Below are 17,850 nucleotides of genomic sequence, written 5' to 3' on the forward strand. Positions count from 1 at the left end.
TCACTGACTGAGCTAGCCAGGCTCCCCCGGAATGGGTATTTTTAAAAAGCTGCCAAGGCGAGTCTGATGCACAACAGGGATGAGCCGTATCCTAGAGATTATAAAACCGTGTTGGTTGTGGGGTGGGGGTGCGGGGGTGCTTCACTAGTCAGGGGAGATCAGGGAAGACTTCCCTGAAGGCGGGACCAAGCTTGAGTACAGCAGGCAGGTGAAGGGGTGGAAGAACCTCCCCAGCAGCGGGAACAGCAGAGGGAACAGCGTGCACAAAGTCCCCGTGGCAGGAAGACCCTCAGCAGCAAATTAACAAATTATGGGAACTGAAAGGTCCCTCGGGTGGCTGGAGCCTGTGAGGGAAGGGCCCCAAGGCTGAGCTGCCTCCTCCACTTCCTCTCTGGTGGGGTTCAGAGGGGAGCCTGGAGACCGGGGTCTTTCCTGAGGGCAAAATCTGTGCAGATAGACACTCTGTTCCCAGAGAAAAGCGGGCAGTGAGCAGCGGCTGTTCCTCCCTTCCCAGTCCAGGGAAGAGAATGAGTTAAAATCAGAGCGGGTGCAAGGAGTCGCTCGGACTCACCAGCCCAGTAGTTTTAAAGTGTTTTAGTGCTCGCTTCAGCTAAAGGTAGAAGACACAGAGATGATTAGCATGGCCCCTGCACAAAGTGACACGCAAATCCCTGAAGAGTTCCCTATTTTATTGTTTTTTATTTTGTTTTAATTTTTTTTATTTTTTTTTTAATTTTTTTTTTCAACGTTTATTTATTTTTGGGACAGAGAGAGACAGAGCATGAACGGGGGAGGGGCAGAGAGAGAGGGAGACACAGAATCGGAAACAGGCTCCAGGCTCCGAGCCATCAGCCCAGAGCCTGACGCGGGGCTCGAACTCACGGACCGCGAGATCGTGACCTGGCTGAAGTCGGGCGCTTAACCGACTGCGCCACCCAGGCGCCCCAAGAGTTCCCTATTTTAAAAATATATGAATTAATAAAGGGTTCTTCTCTTGCAAGTTATTTCGGTGCCTTTTTGTCAAACAAGAGATTTCCCCACTGTCCCAATAACAGTTGGAGCAAAGTGGTGCTAATACTGGGGGGTCTGGAGTCCTGCCCTCTCTGACCTCCCCCGGATCTCCCCAGGTTCCTCGGGGACTCTGTGGGACCCAGCTGGAAAACTCCAGGGAACCGAGGTTCAGAGAAGGGGACAACAGGATTGCCCAAGGAGTTCCCATCGTGAGGGCAAGGCTGGGGCCGGATTCTGGCCCCCTGACTCCCTTTCCCATGCTCTTTGGGCCGGAGCAGAGATCCCCAAACCTTTGTCCATTAGGTCCCTCTGTACAAGTGTTTCCTTACAACAACTCACCTGTTGGGTATGGGTCGAACTGTGTCCCCCCGCAAAAAGACATGTTGAAGTCCTAACTCCCAGGACCTGTGGATGTGACTATTTGGAAATAGGGTCTGTGTGGATGTAATCGATGTAAGATGAGGTCATTAGGGTGGCCCTAATCCAACATGACTGGTGTCCTTATAAGAAGAGGGGATTTAGGTTCTTGGTGGCTGGTTCCTGAGGATGTGGGGTCCTGCAGAGTGAAGAGTCAAATCCCAAGGTCATTGCAAAACATCTGAAGTTCACTGCCAGGACCATGATGGCACAGGAAGGGAATGTGCAAGGTGCCTCCAGGACCCTAAACAGAATCCTCACCGTGGATGGGATCATTGAGGGCATTAAGGGGCGGCAGTACTATGAAAAGCCTTGTGCTGACAGCAGGGAAGCTATGAAACCTGCCTGCAGATCTGTAACACGGAACGACTCGAAAGACCAACTTGATGAGACAGTTGGGCAGATTGGTGGCAGGGCTGCTGAGGCCTGTGGATAGTAGGCCCAGTATGAAAATCCCTATCCAGCTGTCTCCTTTCTTTCTCCAACCCCATTCTCTCTTGCCTTTCTTATGATAAACTCAATCATGTACATGCAAGAAAGTCTGCATATATCAAAGCAATCCTATAGTTAGCAGTGGACCCTCACTTTTATTACGTGAAAGAGAAATTGAGTCAAAAAGTAGTCTAGGAGGAGTACCTGGGTAGCTCTGTCGGTCAAGTGTCCGACTTCTGTTCAGGTTGTGATCTTGCGGTTTGTGAGTTCAAGCCCCACATCAAGCCTCGCATCTGGCTCTGTGCTGAGCATGGACTCTGCTCAGGATTCTCTCTCTCTCTCTCTCTCTCTCTCTCTCTCTCTCTTCCCCACCCCCCCCCCCCCCCCGCTCACACTCTCTCTCTCTCAAAATAAATAAACATTAAAAAGAATAGTCTAGGAGTAGAATGGTGGTTGCCGAGGACTGGTTGGGAGAGCAGAACGGGGAATTGCTTTAATGGGTGCAGAGTTCCAACTGGGAAAGCTGAAAAAGTTCCAGAGATGGATGGTGGTGATACTTGCACAACAGTGTGAGGGTACTTAGTGCCACTGAACTATGAATTTAAGTGGTTAAAATGGAAAATTTTATGTATATTTTGCTATAATAAAACTTTTAAGTAAAAAAAAATCAAAAGAGAGAATTTAGGACACAGGGGGATGGGCTATCAGGGATGCACACGGAGAAGGTCATGTAACAGCAGAGACAGAGGTTGGAGTGATGCAGGGACAACCCAATGATTGATGGAAACCACTAGAAGCTAGGAAGGGGCAAGGAAGGATACTATCTATCCAGGGCCTCAGAGGGAGCACCACCATCTCTGACCTCTGGCCTCCAGAAGTGTGAGAGAACAGGTTTCTGCTGTTTGAAGCCAGCAGTTTGTGGTAGTTGCTTAAAGCAGCCCTAGGAAACTGATATATCTTCCTAAATCACTGGTCGCTTCATTTTTTTCCTTCAAATGAACTCATTTTCAAACAACTTGCATACAATTTGCTAAAAGTAAACCTCCCATCACTGCTATAAATGGAAGACCATGATCCTTTCCATAAATAGAAGGCTCCTTAAAAATAAAGACAATGAGGGGCGCCTGGGTGGCTCGGTCAGTTGAGTGCCTGACTTGAGTTCAGGTCATCATCTCACAGTTTGTGGGTTCAAGCCCCACATCAGGCTCTGTGCTGACAGCTCGGAGCCTGGAGCCTGCTTCAGATTCTGTGTCTCCCCGTCTCTCTGCCCCTCCCCGCTCACTCTCTCTCTCTTTCTGTCTCTCTCAAAAATAAATAAACATTAAAAAAAAAAGAAAAGAAAAAGAAAAAGGACATGAGCAAATGACAAAGGGTGTTGAAGATACACAGGCACCTAGCTGAGACTTCTCGGCTTATCAGAGGGATAAAAAGAGAATTGAAAAGAGAAAACCTGATTATTACCCAAAATGTCTCATTCCGAGGTATGGCCATTTTCCCTCCTGCCATCTTCCCTTCACGTTTGAGGAAACCGAGCCCAGAAAAGTTCAGTGATTTGCCCAAGGTCACAGAGCACTGTTGGCCAAGTCTGGATTTGGGCTGCACTCCTACGTTCTTTCCAGGAAGGGACTTCCCAGTCCCACCCAGCAACCCCAGGTCATGCCCAGGTGGCCAGGAGCTGAGTGCATGGATGTAGGGCAGGCGTATTAAACTCTCAAGGATGAGCAAACAGACACAGCCTGTATGTGTTCTGATCCCGTAGAAGTTATAGCCAAGTGAAGTCTGTGCAGGATTATTACTATGCTTCAAGCAACTGGACCTGGACAAAACTTAGCTCACACCAAGTGTTATAACCCAAGTGATGATTGCAAGAGTTTTTTCTTCTTGCTCCATTGGACCATCCATATCAAAAATCAGGGTCCATGCAGGCAGCTGTCCCACACCTCGTCACCTATGCTCACCTGCTAAGCAAGTGAGGTCATGGGGCACATGTCCAAAACCAGGCATCTCCTTCACCCTTGTTCTGACCCTGATGTCACCTTATTCCTCCTCCCTCTGCTTCTCTCTCTTCTCTTGGCTTTGGCCTATGGAAAGGAGCAGGGCTCATAGCTTAGAGTCCAGCATGCTTGGATTCGAATCCTAGCTCCACTGTGTGGCCTCAAGTCAGTGGCTCATCATCTCTGAGATTCAGTTTCCTCATCTATTACATGGGTTCCTTCCTCCCAGTTACTGGAAAGGGTCGAAAAGATCATGCTTGTGAGCCTAGGAGCTCAGAAAACTTTCATTCTCTCCCCCTGCCAGACTGCAAGAGATGACTGAGGCCTTCTCAGTACTGCTGTGTGTCCTGGGACCAGTCACTCACCCTTTCTGAAGCCTCCATTTCCCAGGAGAAGTGGCCTCAGAGGGTGCCTATGGCCATTCAGAGCTGAGGGATTCTGGGATTCCAGGAGTAGAGCTGGGGTGGCCTGTGAGCTGGGGCCCACCCTGCCTGGCTCAGATGACCAGTCCCGAGGGCCCAATCAGGCCAGCCTTGGATCAGGCCATAAGTGGGAACAAAACAGCCAGGGAGCTCGCCTCTCTGGCTTTGTTTATTGTCTGGGAGCTGGGAATATTTTGAATTGTTGTGTTTGGGGAGGGAGGGAAAAATAACCAAATATAAGAAGGCAGCCAGTGAGAGGCCCGGGCAGGAATGCAGGGGAATTAGGCCTGCCTGGGTATGTCTGGGAGATGGTGATGCTCCCAGAGGCCCCAGCACCCCCTAGGTCAAGGATTCTCATCTCTGTTGAACCATTCAAATTGCCTGGAGAACTTAATTTTTTTAAAAGCCTCATGCCCAATTACATTAGGATTTCGAAGGGTGGGACTCAGACAGCAGGACTTTGTAAGCTTTCTGGGTGACTGTGACAGGCAGCCAGTGTTGAGAATGAGTCCTGCCCACAGCAGTGTATCAGGAGCCCCTGAAGGGCTTGCGAAGCATGACTGCTGGGCCCCCCACCCAGAGTTCCTGAATCGGGAGGTCTGGGCTCTGCCTAGGACCATGCATTTCTCACAGGGGCTGCAGCTGCTGCTGCGACTGGCCCCGGGGACACACTTTGAGAACCTCTCCTGCACTCTCATGACTCAAGGTGTTGCCTGTGGGCCAGGGGTGTCTGCCTGGAGCTAGTGAGAAATAGGAACCTTGGGCCCCTCCCCAGACCATGCAGTGGGATCTGCATGTGAACAACATCCCCAGGTGGCTATATGCACTTTGCAGCTGGAGGAGGGCTGGACTAGGGTCATCTTGGCTCACCTTTGGTCCTAGAGATGGGGAGACTGAGACACCCAGATGCCTCAGGGCTTAGATCCAGATCTCTCCAGGGCAGAAGGGGAGGGGAGGGAGCTCCTGGGGGTGGAACTGAATTCACAGTTTTGCTGACTGGCCCCTTTACCCCCAGCTGCACAAATGGTTAGTTTTGCACTGTGTGTGTGTGTGTGTGTGTGTGTGTGTGTGTGTGCAGGAGGGAGGGGGTGATCCCTTATATGGATGTGCACAGCAACTGTAGATAGCTACAGCATCATTCATTCATTCAGCAAATATTCCCTGGGCACCTACCATGGGCCAGGCACTGTTCTAGGCCCTGGGAAGGTGGTGCTGGACCTGCCTGGCTCAGCCCTGCCCATGTCAAGTGGGCAGCCTCGATGTGGAAACAGATAGAAACAGGCCAATATATATATGATCGAGGTACATTCGCGCTGTTATCCAAGTTCGGATGGAAATAAAACCAGGCCCATGGCACAGTGCTGGTGGGGAGGGGCAGGTGGCTGTATGAGACACGGTGGTCAGGGAAGGTCTTTGGGGAAGGAGACACTGGCACTGAGGTCCAAAGAATGGGAAGGGATGCCTTCTGGGCGGGGGAGCAGCCAAAAGCAAAGGCCGGACAGCAGAAGGAGCTTAGGTTGAAGGGAAACCAGTGTGGCGGGAGCGGGTGGAAGGAGAGGCGTGGTGCAGATGGGAGGGGCCGGTCTCAGAGGCACTGAGGAGTGCGGGCTTCCATCAGCACAGTGAGAGCTGTGGGGCCATTTAAAGCAGGAAGGACAATGGAGTGGGTCTGAGGACCTTTGAGCTGAGTGAAATGCGCGTACCTAAAGTATACAGCACACGGGTGCTGGGGAGGTATACCTATGCTCAGGATAAAGCCCCTTTCCAACCCTCAGGAGGGTCTCTCGGGGTCCTTCCAGCCACGCCTGCCCCCGCCCCCACCCCCAGAGGTGATCACTGCTCCTGTTTCCAAGACCCTAAGTTTGCTTGGCTGAATTGAGAAGTCCACATGGTCTGTGGTGTTCTCTCACCAAGCCTGGTGTTTTGGAGACCGCCCTACAGTTTCGTGCATCTCATAGTCCTTCATCTGTTTGTCTGTTTTTCCGTTCTCCTGTGGGTGTTACGCAACCAGGATTATTTCCGTTTTTGGGGCTATTATGAATGGTGCTGCCGTTCACATTCTTATACGAGTCTTTGTGTGTGGACGTATGTTTTCATTTCTCTTTGGTCAATGCCTAGGCATAGAATTGCTGGCTGTAGGCTAAGTGGATGTTTAACCTTATAAGAAATCACTGAACTGTTTTCCACAGTGGCTGTGTCATTCCATGCCCCCACCAGCCGTGGAAGAGGGTCCCAGCATCCCTCTGGCTGCTGACTGGAGATGGGCTGGTGGGCAGGAGAGGAAGCCAGAAAGCCAGGAAGGAGTCCCCTGGGATGGCCAAGGAGCTGTATTAGTAGATGAATAAATATGCACGTGGACCCACCCCCTCCCCTGAATGTCTGCCCCCTGCCTTGACACTCCTCTCATCCCTGGGACAGATCTACCACATTCTTGTGGAAGGAGAGAAGGAAATGAGTCCTTGGAGGCTTGCCACCCACAGGCCACATCCAGCAAGCATTTCCTGGGATCTTCCGTACTCTGGGCCCCGTACCAGGGATCGCTGACTTATGGGTGCTCCTGGTCTGGGCCTCTAAGTTTGGCTCAACCCCAGGTTCCAAGAGGACAATGGGCAAAGTGTTTTGGGGAAGGGAACAGTGTGGAGGAAACCCAGAAGGTGGGAAAGCTCGGGGCATGCATGTGAAAAGGCCAGCGAGTGTTCTGGTTACCCCAACATTGGACTGTGTGCCCAGCATCAAGCTCAGTGCTTTGTATGAATCTTCTCCACTTAGTTCCCACAACAACCTGGGGCATAGAGGTTATGATTAGCCTAGCTTAACAAATTGGGAAACTGAGGCACAGAGAGATTTTTTTTTTTTTTCCCCACGATTCAATCTAGGTCACACAGCCCAAGACAGATGAAGCTGGGATGTGCAAGCAGGCAAGAGGAGGTTAGATAAGTGGGAAGCAGTTTCCTGAAGGTTCAGATGCTCTGTTAAAGCCTCCATGGTTCAGGGGTCCACCCATACACATCCAGCAATATGGACACAGGGGGTGTGTTCAGGAGAAAGTGCCCAGGATGGGGACCATTCGACAGTCTCATGACTGTCCCTTTGTCTCTTCAGGGAATGCCATTCTGAGAGGCTGACCCCGTCACCCTCGGCAGGACTGGTGCGGAGGGGTGCCCTGCACTGGCCAGATGGCCCAGCATGGCTGGACCTCCGGCGAGAATTTCAACAGCTCTCCTTGGCCGGTGGTCACCTGATAGATGAGACAAATTATTCTCTGGCAGAGGACTAAAGGTTTTGTTCCAAGTCCTGGATTGATTTTATTTTATTATTGCCAGTTGCTGAAAAAAGCATGATCAGGAACCTTTTCCAAATTGCATTCACTGCTTTTAAGTTAAGGGCAGCGCACAGAAGCCTGAAACTTGGCCATCTTTCCCCACATACCCTCCATGAGCTCTTCCGGCAATCGATTTTCATTCTCAAAACAGTCCCAGTGGAATTTCAGGCTAGTATGTGGCTTTTGAAGGAAACCTCTGCCTGGGTTTCCTTGAAGCTCCCTTCTCGCTGCCAGCGCTTTCGGCTCCTTGGTGCTCACTGTCTCTCCCTGGAGTTTCCAGCTGCCGTCCCCAGGCAAGGCGCAGGGCCGGTGCACAGAGCACACTAGACTTCTCTTGGTCTGCTCTCTGCAGGGCCAGCTGAGTGGCATAAATGAGGGAACTAGCCCGGTGGGGACTGTGGCACCCTGGGGATCCCACATCCCCATGGGAGCAGCTGGCTGATGCCACTCAGCTCCAAGGGATGGTGGACAGGTAGATAATGGCTTGAGGAGGCTCCGTCTTGCCATTCTCTAAATGTGAAATCTTTCCACCAGACATTCAGATTCCTAATATGTGAGATCTTCCAAGTTTTTCTTCATGGCAATTAACTCAAGACATTTTAAAGCCAGAAAAGCCCATCTGGGAGCTAGATTCGGCACAGGGCCCCCCAGTTGGAGACCTTTCGTCACCACGGCTCCACGAGGTAGGACTCGCTATCCTATGTCACAGATGAGGAAACCGGTGCCCAGAGAGTGGGCATGCAGACTCCAGTCACACAGCTGGACAGCAGCGGAGGGGCAAATACAAACTGGGGGTCTCTGGCCTCCACGGGGAGCTCTCTCCACCCCACCCTATACTTCCCCCAGTTCCCCTCCCCGCCCCACCCCACCCCCACCCCACCAGCCCTTCTCCACCTCTTATGCCACCTTTCCATGGGGTTGAGGTTGGAGCACTTCCTGGCTTTTCTTCTCCTTCCCCTCCCCCTTCCCCTTATCTCTCCTTCTCCTTCTCCTCCTTCTTCTCCTCCTTCCCCTTCTTCTTCCCGCCTTGGGTTTAAATCTCAGCTGTACGACTTACCAGCTGAACGACTTTGGGCAAGCTATTTAATTTCTCTGTGGCTCAGTTTTCCTTTCTGTAAATGGGGGAGATTAATAGCAGGTACTTCAGAGGGTGGTTGTCAGGATTCGATGAGTTGAAATATACAAATGCATTGAACTGTGCAACTACATGCCGTCTGTATAAGGGTTTGCTAAATAGAAGGAGGGCAACAAACATTTATCGGGTATCTGCTGTGTGCCAGGCCCTATGATGGACCTCAGGACGCAATGGGGGCGCAAAGGACAAGGTCCCAACCTCACGGAACTTATGCCCTACAGGAGGAAGATACATGATTGGACAAGCGTCATCCGCGTGTCCTAAGCTGGCACCATCTGTACTATACTGACCTGCCTGAAGCTCGCATGATCCGAAGGGCTTTCCACTGGACGTGCCCCCCCCGCGCCCCCCCCCCCGCTCCTCCCATGGCCTCCACTGCCTTCGCTCACTCTCCGTGACCCTCAGCTGGCCCATATCACCTTGGCTTAGGGCCCAACCACTCTTGCCAACAAGCTTTTCCACAGCAGCTTCCTCTGCTCCCCCCTCCCTTCCCCTCAACCCCTTGGCTTAGTCAAAGCCTCCTCTCCAAAGTCACTTAACCATATTATGACCTGCCACTTGGTGCTGTGTGCAGTGACACACGCGGGGAGGCTGAGGAGTTTGGGGTTGCCATCTGCTCCTTCAGCTCACGGAGGAGCCTCGCTCACATAGGGAAGGAGGGGAGAGATGTGAGGACTCAGTTGTTCTCTTCTCCAGCTTTGCTTTCCTCACCTGTAAGAGGGGTGCAATCGCCATGAACTCAAAAGACCGAGCTGAGGAGCCGGGAGGTGGATGCCACCTGGGGTGGCTGGGTGCTTCCTGGAGGAGGGGACGGCTGGGGACAGCAGAGAAGGGCAGGGGATGGCATGTCTGCTCAGCTGCAGCTGGGGGAGAGGGTAACCCGCTAGAAGGTCAAGATGGAGGCAGACAGCAGGGGGCCTCAATGAGAAAACCAGGCAGAGGATAAGCGTCATCTCTCCAATCCTGCTCCTCAGCTTCCCTGGTCTGCCTTCTGGGGCTGTTCTGGAAGAGGGTGTTATGAAGCTCATCCAGACACGGCCAGGTATGACGTGGGGGATGGCTCTCTGTAGAGCCTGTATTTCCTCTTTTATTCTCCGTTGCAAAGGTGGAAGGATCCATGTGTTCTGCACACAGCCTCCCAGGTGCAGAGAGGGAGTGAGTGAGAGGAGAAAGTGGAGAGCATTGAGAGAGGGAAAGGCCTTGCTTGAGGTCACACGGCACTCCTCCTCATGCCCACACAGGGCAGGAGTGTGGAAAATGGTCTCAGAGGAGCCACTCATGCAAATAAGGACAAGAATAATGGCACATTCCCCATTTTCATTTAAAAATAGTCACAGTAGCTGACACTTGCTTGGCACTTTCTAAGTGCCCGTGCCTTTCTGAGCTTTTTACACTGTTAACCTTGAGTCTTCATAGCCGTTCGAGGAGATAGGTTCTATTATATTTGTTTCCATTTTACAGATGAGGAAACTGAGGCTTAGAGAGCCTGAGTAACCCCCCAAAGTGACCCAGCAGGGGCAAAGCCAAGAATCAAAGAGCTGCTGACTGCTTCATATCACAGCTTCAGATCACTCATGCCTCTGGGGAGGCAGCGAGGGCGGGGTTACTGTGCCCATTTTTCAGAGGAGCAAACCGAGGTCGGAGAACCTGGATGACCGCCCAAAAGGAAGCAGTGGAGTGGTTTGGGACCTGGCCACTCAATGAGTGGTAGGTCCCTCTTTTGAGCCAGGTGGATGGGCGAGTGGTGGCGGTGGGTAAGGGAGGGGGCGGGTCGGGCCCGGGGCTCTCTAGCTCTTTTTCTGGAAGCAGCAGGAGGCTGAGGACCGGCTGTACCACTTGGCACCAGCTTTTGCAAGGAAAGGGTTTCCTTGAGAAGTGCGCTCTAATGGGGGAAGCGGTGGGCCAAACGTTCGCCGCGCTGCATGAGGGTGTGTGCGCGCGCGCTCGGCGAGCCCGGGCTCTTTGTCCGAGCCCGTGCGCGCGTGCGTGTGTGGTGCGCGCGCGCGCGTGCGTGTGTGTGTGTGTGTGTGTGTGTGTGTGTGCATGTGTGCGTCCGCATATGGGGCGGGGCTGGGAGTCCGGCCCCGCCCCCGGCCCCGCCCCCGGCCCGGCCAAGCTGGTATTTTTCCACCCAGCAGGATGGGTGATGCTGAGAGCTGCCTGCTCAGACAACAGACACGCGAGGTCAGGAAGAAGCCGCTTATAAATTACCGCTTCCTCCGCGCCGCCGCCAGCGCAGAGCTCCGGGCCCTGGCCGCAGCCCCGCTCGCTTGCCAGCACCGAGCCCCGAGGACCGCGAGCCCGGAGACCGAGCCAAGCCGGGAAGGAGCGCGGAGCGCAGAGCCCGCGGGCCAGAGACTGAGCAGGAGGGCAGCCCCCGGCCAGTGGAGCCGAGCGCAGCCGACCGCAGCCCCGCGGCCACCCCAGGTACCCGAGGGAGAGGGAGCCGGGCGCGCGGAGCCCCCTCCCTATCCCTGCGCTCCAGCCGGCCCGACCTCCCCGCCGGGTGCCCCCGATTCCGGCGCCCCATTCGCCACCGAGGGAGGGACGGAGGGTCGCCTGCTCGGACCCGCTGGCGGGGCTGTTATTGTTTGGCCAGCGAAAAGGGCTTGGGCTTTTCGTGCAGGCGGCAGGTGTGTGTGTGTGTGTGTGTGTGTGTGTGTGTCTCCGTCTCACTGGGTGTCTGTGCCCCCATGTCCCCGTGTGTGTCTGTGTTTCTGAGGGTGGGTGGTGCTCCATTTCTCCAGCAGTGTGCACTTGTGTGTCTCCGTGTGTGACTGCTGTTCTGTCTTGGGTTGTGCGTCTCTGTGTATTGTGGTGTGTCTGATACCTGAGTGTGGCTGTGTCAGTGTGTCTTTGGATGTGTGCACTTGTGTGTCCCGGTGTGTGTCTGGTGTGGACCTGTGTGTATGTGACTGTGTCTCCGAGTACCTGGCTGTGCACGTGTGTGTCCTAGAGTGTGGCTGTGTCTCAGGGCCCCTGCTTGCGGGCACTTGTGTGTCCTCTCGGCAGTACCTGAGGGAGTGTCCCCGGTGCCTGGAGGACGGAACAGCCAGAGCTGATTCTCCAGGGCAGGCACCGAGTGGGGAGAGGTGATAGGGGGGCACGGCTCCAAGGGTGCTGCCCGTGTGTGGCGTGTAGGTGGCGGTGCCAACGTCCAGCCGTCTTGCGTGGCAGGACGGAGGCCCCGAGGGACAGCTGGGGGCCAAATGGGCAGCAGGCAGGGACAGCAGGACACATCCTCCTCTAGCCTTTTCTGCTTCCTTCTGAGGGTTCCTCTTTCGAGCAAGAGACTCTCGTCCCCCTCCCACCAGGGAAGCCAGATAGAGAATCTTGGGGACCTCCTCTGACAGCCTCAAAGCTTCAGCCTAAACTGGAGGGGGGGACCTGTGGGCCACCCTCCCCGGCCTTCAGAGGGAGGTGTGTGCCGGGCAGGGCCACCGGCCTGGCTATTTTGGTCACTGCCTAGCCTCTGCCAGATCCTGGTGTCCCCTAGGACCAGCCCCAAAGGCTTGGGAGGCAGCCCGAGCCCCCATTTCCGGCCTGGAGAAATAAATCAGCTCAGTAACTGCCCAGACACTTGAACGGAGGGTCTTTGGGCTGAGGGTTAGTGGCGCGTGGCTGGCTCCATTTGGACTTCGGTAAATTGGCCCACACTTTGGCACTGCTGGCGTTCAAATAAATGTCATGGAGAAGTCGTTTTAAATTTTCTTTTTAATTTTTTTCTTGGCTAGAAGGGAGGGGATCTCATCCAGAGTCTCCCAGCCAGAAGGAGTTTATTTTTGTGAGAAAGAGCGGGTGAGTGCTTAGCAACCGCCTGCCTCCCTCTCGACCAGGGAGTCATCCTGAAGAGTGTGGGGTGGGCATGAGCAGGTACGGGGGTGGGAGTGGGGGAAGGAGTTTAATCAGGATGGTGTTGAGGGGGATTAGAGGGATGCCCGAGGGCACCGGCTGAGAACCCAGCACCGAGCGGGCTTGGCAGAACGGCCTGGGCTTGAGCCTGGCTCGGCCCCCGGTTGACCTTGTGCAACCTTTTCTTGGCCTCAGTTTCCACATCTGTAAAATGGGTGGAGTCGACTGGTTATGAGGTAAACTGGGACTGAGAGGCAGGAGCATGTCCCCAGGGAGCTGAGTTCAGTTACCGTGCCTCAGTTACTGTGTCTTAGTCGGTAGGTGACCTTGGGAGATACTCTTGGCCTCTTTGAACCTCAGCTTGGCTGTCTGGGCAGCAAGGACGCCAATGCCGGCTTCGCTGCGTCCTTGAGGGGATTGAGGGAGATGAGAGTGAATAAGCCTGCGGTAAGCTGTAAAGCCGGGCTCGGCTTCGTAGCTGCCGATTAGAGGGTATCACGAGGTCTCAGGTCACTATGGTATGTGGCAGGGCCAAGGTCCACTCTTGAGCTTTTGTCCTTCAGGGATACCCTTGTGCTGGCCCATGATACAGCTGCAGTCAGCCTCCTCTGCCCCATTCATCTCCCTCCTCTCCACTTGTCCTGCAGTGATTGGGTCACATCTGCTTTGCAGAGTCGGGAGGCCAGAGTGGGAAGTGCCCATTTTAGAGATCAGCAAACTGAGAGCTGCCTAGAGGACTTTGCCTTGATTGGATAGTGACGAGAGTGGGCTTTGGGCGTCTTCCCTTGACCAGCCGTGACTTTTGGCCCTGTGGAGCTTTAGTCACTGCTGTGCTGAAGTGTTGAACTTGGACCCTGGCTGGGACCTGGGGAAAAGCAGAGTCACAGATGCCTCAGTCCTCAGGGTTGGAGGGTGGGTGCCTGGGGCCCACTGGCACCTCAATTCTGTCCCTAGTTATACACTCTCCCTTTTTTGTGCCACTCTTCCTACACAAGGGTCAGTCCCCAGGAGGCAGTTGGGGTTCTGGTGATGGTGTTTTCTAACTCCCAACTTGTCTGCCTGTCCAGGACTTGGGAGCTGTACTCTGAAAGTGTTTCCAAAGTTCCTGAAATAATAAGACCCCTGTGAGTCACTGAACACATTCCTGTAGTGGCACCTGGGTGCTCAGTCGGTTGAGCGTCTGACTTCGGCTCAGGTCATGATCTCACGGTTCGGAGGTTTGAGCCCCGCGTCAGGCTCTGTGCTGACAGCTCAGAGCTGGGAGCTGCTTCAGATTCTGTGTCTCCCTCTCTCTCTGCCCCTCCCTTGCTGGCGCGGCTGTCTCTCTGTCCCTCTCTCTCTTAAAAATAAACATTAAAAAAAATTACATTGGACACATTCCTGTATATAGGAAAGAGTTGACAAATACAGGGAGCACCAGAGTGCAGCTTCACCACAGCAGGGTGGGGATCTGGGCGGGAACGGGGCTGACCTCGGAACCCCAGGGTGACCCCCGCAGGTGCAGGCTGGTCACTCTCTTCGGCAGAAGGTCATAAGCAAGAGTCAGATTCTTTGGGGCTATATCTCACTCCTCTGTGTTGGCCACCTTATCTTGGTCCAAGTGTTTGTTTGAATTTATGGGCTCTGGGGAGGAGCTGTGGATGTGGACATGCCCAGGGTGGCCTTCAAGTGTAAAAGAGAGCTCTTTTGTTTGTTTGCTTGTTTGTTTTGGGGGGGGGGCCCGCCGGGGGAGCAGAGGGAGAGAGAGGCAATCCCAAGTAGCCTCCGTGATGCCAGCCCAGAGCCCGCCAGCACAGAGCCCAATGTGGGGCTCGATCACAAACCATGAGACCATGACCTGAGCCAAAATCAAGAGTCAGATGCTTAACCAACTGAACCACCCAGGCACCCCAAAGAGAGCTTTTTTAATGTGCCTCATCTAGTTGTTTAAGTAACCTAGCTGAGGTCAGTTCTGGCTGGGCACTGGATCTGGGGTAGAATATTGGCTTTTAAGGTGCTCGTAGCCCAGAGGGAGAGAGGACAGTGACCACGCCATCCGTGGCATGCTGTGAAGACTTCATCTTCTTGGAGGGGGTGGTGTCAGGGCTGGCATTTTCTGTGAGTACAAGAACAGTATGGGCTGGCATTCTGGGCAGGGGGTATAGCAGGTGCAAAGGCACGGCGGCATGAAATAGCCATCATGATAAGCCTTGCAGGGTCCCTGCTGGAGAGAGCAGGAGCCAGGCGGTAGAGGGGAGGAGGCACTGGGTAAATGGGCTTGAGCTTTATTCTGAGGGCAGCAGCAGGGAGAGAAATTGCATCAGACTGGCTTTGGGGGCAGCAGTGGAGAAGCCAGTTCAACCCAGGAGCCCAGAAGACCCCTGACGGTAGGTGAGGAACTAGGCTGGGGTCCAGGAAGCCGAAGATGGCCAGCTGGGCCCCTGCTGGTCAGGGCACAAAGCGTTTTCTGTGCCAGTGACTCTTGCCCTGAGCTCTTTTTGTAAACACAGGGTGAAGGCCTGGACATACAGTTTAATAGGTACACAGGCCATTAACTTACTGGCTCTGACCTCCCTGGAAGCATGAAGCCCAGGAGTCTTTAGGGTGAGTAACGTCTGCCCCCTGGACAGGGCGTTGGGGTTTCTCTTCCCACCTCACCTGGTCAGAGGCTGTGTTTGGAAACCTGAGCTGAGGGGCAGGGGTTTGGGGTGTCCAAGAGAGGGGAGAAAGAATGGAAATTGCTGTCCTGTTGCTAAAGCTCTGCGAGTCTGCCAACTGCCTTATAAAAACCAATATACCCAAGAAAAATCACCCAAAACAATAAAAGGGAAGGGAAGTATAGGGGGTAGGGGTCAGGCAGCATTGAGTCTAATTAGGTGGAGAATGACCTGAGTTACTTTTTATAAATTCAGATTCCCAGGCCCAGCATGGACACACTGAATTGATCCCCATGGGGAATCTGTATTTTAAACATTTCCATGTGATTTAAAAAAAAAAAATCTCTTTGAATTAAGATATAATTTATATGCAGCGAAATGCAAAGACTCTGTTACAGTTGGATGCGTTTCGACAAATTTATATTCCTGTGTAACTAACCACCCAGATCAAGGTAATAGACTATTCCCAGCTCCCCTAGAAAGTTAGTCGTCCTGTGCCCTTCCCCTCCCAGAGGCGACTAGTTTCGGATTTTTGTCACCACAAATTAGTCTTGCCAAGCCTAGAACTTTGTATCAATGGACTTGTGTCGTCTCTATGCTTTTGTGTCTGGCTTCTTTCTGCTTGATGTTTTTGAGATCCATCCATGCTGTTGAGTGTATCAGAAGGTGCTTCCTTTTATTGCTGAGTAGTATTCCACTGTATGGATTTATCTGTTGTTATCCATTCACCTGTTGATGGACATTTGGGTGTTTCCAGTTTGGGATGATTACAAATAAAGCTGCTATGAGCATTCCTGTACAAGTCTTCTAGTGGGCTTATCTTTTCCATAGCTCTAGGAGTGAGACTGGGTTGTAGGGTGGATATATGTTAACTTTATGAGAAACTGTCAAGGATTCTTTCAGTTACAGAAGTAATACACCTCAAGCAGTACAAAACACTATCAACTAAAAGTGATTTAAAATATTTTTTTAACATTTATTCATTAAAAAAATTTTTTTTAATGTTTTTATTTATTTTTGAAGGAGAGAGAAAGAGAGCACGAGCGGGGGAGGGGCAGAGAGAGAGGGAGACACAGAATCCGAAGCAGGCTCCAGGCTCTGGGCTGTCAGCACAGAGCCTGACGCTGGGCTCGAACTCATGAACTGTGAGATCATGACCTGAGCCAAACGAAGTGGGACGCTTAACCGACTGAGCCACCCAGGCGCACCTACTAAAAGTGATTCTTAAAGATAATTAAAAAAAAAAAAAAAGTGCACTGTAATCTTCACTCTGTTTATTTGTTTCTTTCTCTGATAATGGTAAGATTACACATTTTCCTCTGCATACAGCTTTAACTGAATCCCTTGGATATTTACGTGGACATATATATTCCTTTTTATTACTTTCTAGGTCAGTTTTCTCTTCGGTTTTGAGGTCCTCTTTGATCTGGGGCTATTTAGGACGTGTCCAGCAAGCTGGCTCTCATTCTGTGGTGTTGTTATCGAAAATGGCATCGTGCTGTTCTTGGTTCTGCCACTCACTCTTCAAACAACGGACCATTGTGGGACCGCCATTTGTCAGAACGTACAGACCTGCCAGGCCACCCTGAATAGCTAGTCTGCATTTGGGAATCACTGACCTAGTCTGGCCTGTCTTAGTCACCGCAAGCGCTGCCAGCTCAGTGAATGAAAAGCTCCCATCCGGTGACTTTGAACTTAAAGAAGCAGGCCGAGGCCATTCAGCAGGCTGAGGTGGGAAGGATTGATACTTACTGAGCACCCAAGATGCCTTGTCTCCCTTCCTGCATTTAAGCCCTGTGCCTGACTTGGGGGTTCTTCCCTCCATCTTCTGGATGAGTTCACCCGGTCGCAGGACAGTAACTTGTGCTGCAGCTCACACAGCTGGGATATAGGAAAGGGAATTAGAATGAGACAGAGCCCCCCCTTACTCCACTGGCGGCACTGCAGAGCTTTACTGAGCACCTACTGCGTATCAGGCTGAGTGCCAAGGCCAGGAGGGCAAGGATAAGTAAATAAAACAGCCCCTGTGCTCAAGTGGCTCAGTCTCACAGGAGGGGAGAAGATCTGTATCAGGAAGAGGTTAATGAACAGTTCCAGAGGCTCATGCCAAGGGCAGGCAAAAGTCCAGGTCCAGGCAGGGAAAAGCATGGAAGGTCTGAGGGAGAGTGGTCCATTGGCAGGGGGAAAAGTGTGGGGACTTTGAGATCTTTGAGTTAAGCCTCCCCGCCCATCCACTTTCTGGATCTGGAGAGTGAGGTCTGAATGAGGCTGATCAGCTATCAAAAGGGCCATTGTTCCCAAACGAGTTTTTCCCCCAGACTCAGGCTCCATTCAGTGATTACGTTAAACAGGTAAATTTAAGGGCAGGGTTTTTACCTGTTTCAGACTCTTGATGGCCACATTCATAATTCATATTCTGATTTTATCACAGCTAATAGGAAAGGGGGTGAGAGGACGAAGCCATACTGATCCAAAAGATTCCTTAGCACTTGGTTGCTCAAGAGACATCTGCAGAATCCGGAATGGGGGTTCCTGGAAAGCAGGACCTCCTGGCTCCCGTGGGCAGCTCTGTGGAATAGAATCAAGGCAATTGTAAGAGGGCTAGAGGGCCGGGGCTGAGCTCTAGATT

At 52.7% G+C, this 17,850-nt stretch overlaps 1 protein-coding gene and 1 non-coding gene across 4 annotated transcripts in view; both read left to right on the top strand.

Annotated features, from left to right (window-relative positions):
* Positions 1-588: 588 nt before the first annotated feature.
* Positions 589-691, top strand: LOC121041405 (U6 spliceosomal RNA). Its single transcript, XR_005795726.1, has one exon. It is a non-coding gene; the product is annotated as a U6 spliceosomal RNA (small nuclear RNA).
* A 10,180-nt stretch (positions 692-10,871) lies between these two features.
* The window catches only part of SLC6A6 (solute carrier family 6 member 6), an 88,233-nt gene continuing 81,254 nt past the window's right edge, over positions 10,872-17,850 (top strand). For 2 of the 3 annotated variants that reach the window (XM_040491880.1, XM_040491883.1), the window contains exon 1: positions 10,872-11,160. The gene's annotated coding sequence lies outside the window, so the exon portion shown is untranslated. Of the gene's footprint in view, positions 11,161-11,341; positions 11,367-17,850 lie in introns of those variants that run through there. The other variant, XM_040491881.1, reaches the window with a different exon arrangement.

Source organism: Herpailurus yagouaroundi, unplaced genomic scaffold, assembly GCF_014898765.1.
Source record: "Herpailurus yagouaroundi ecotype Mexico unplaced genomic scaffold, PumYag 183, whole genome shotgun sequence".
NCBI lineage: Eukaryota > Metazoa > Chordata > Mammalia > Carnivora > Felidae > Herpailurus > Herpailurus yagouaroundi.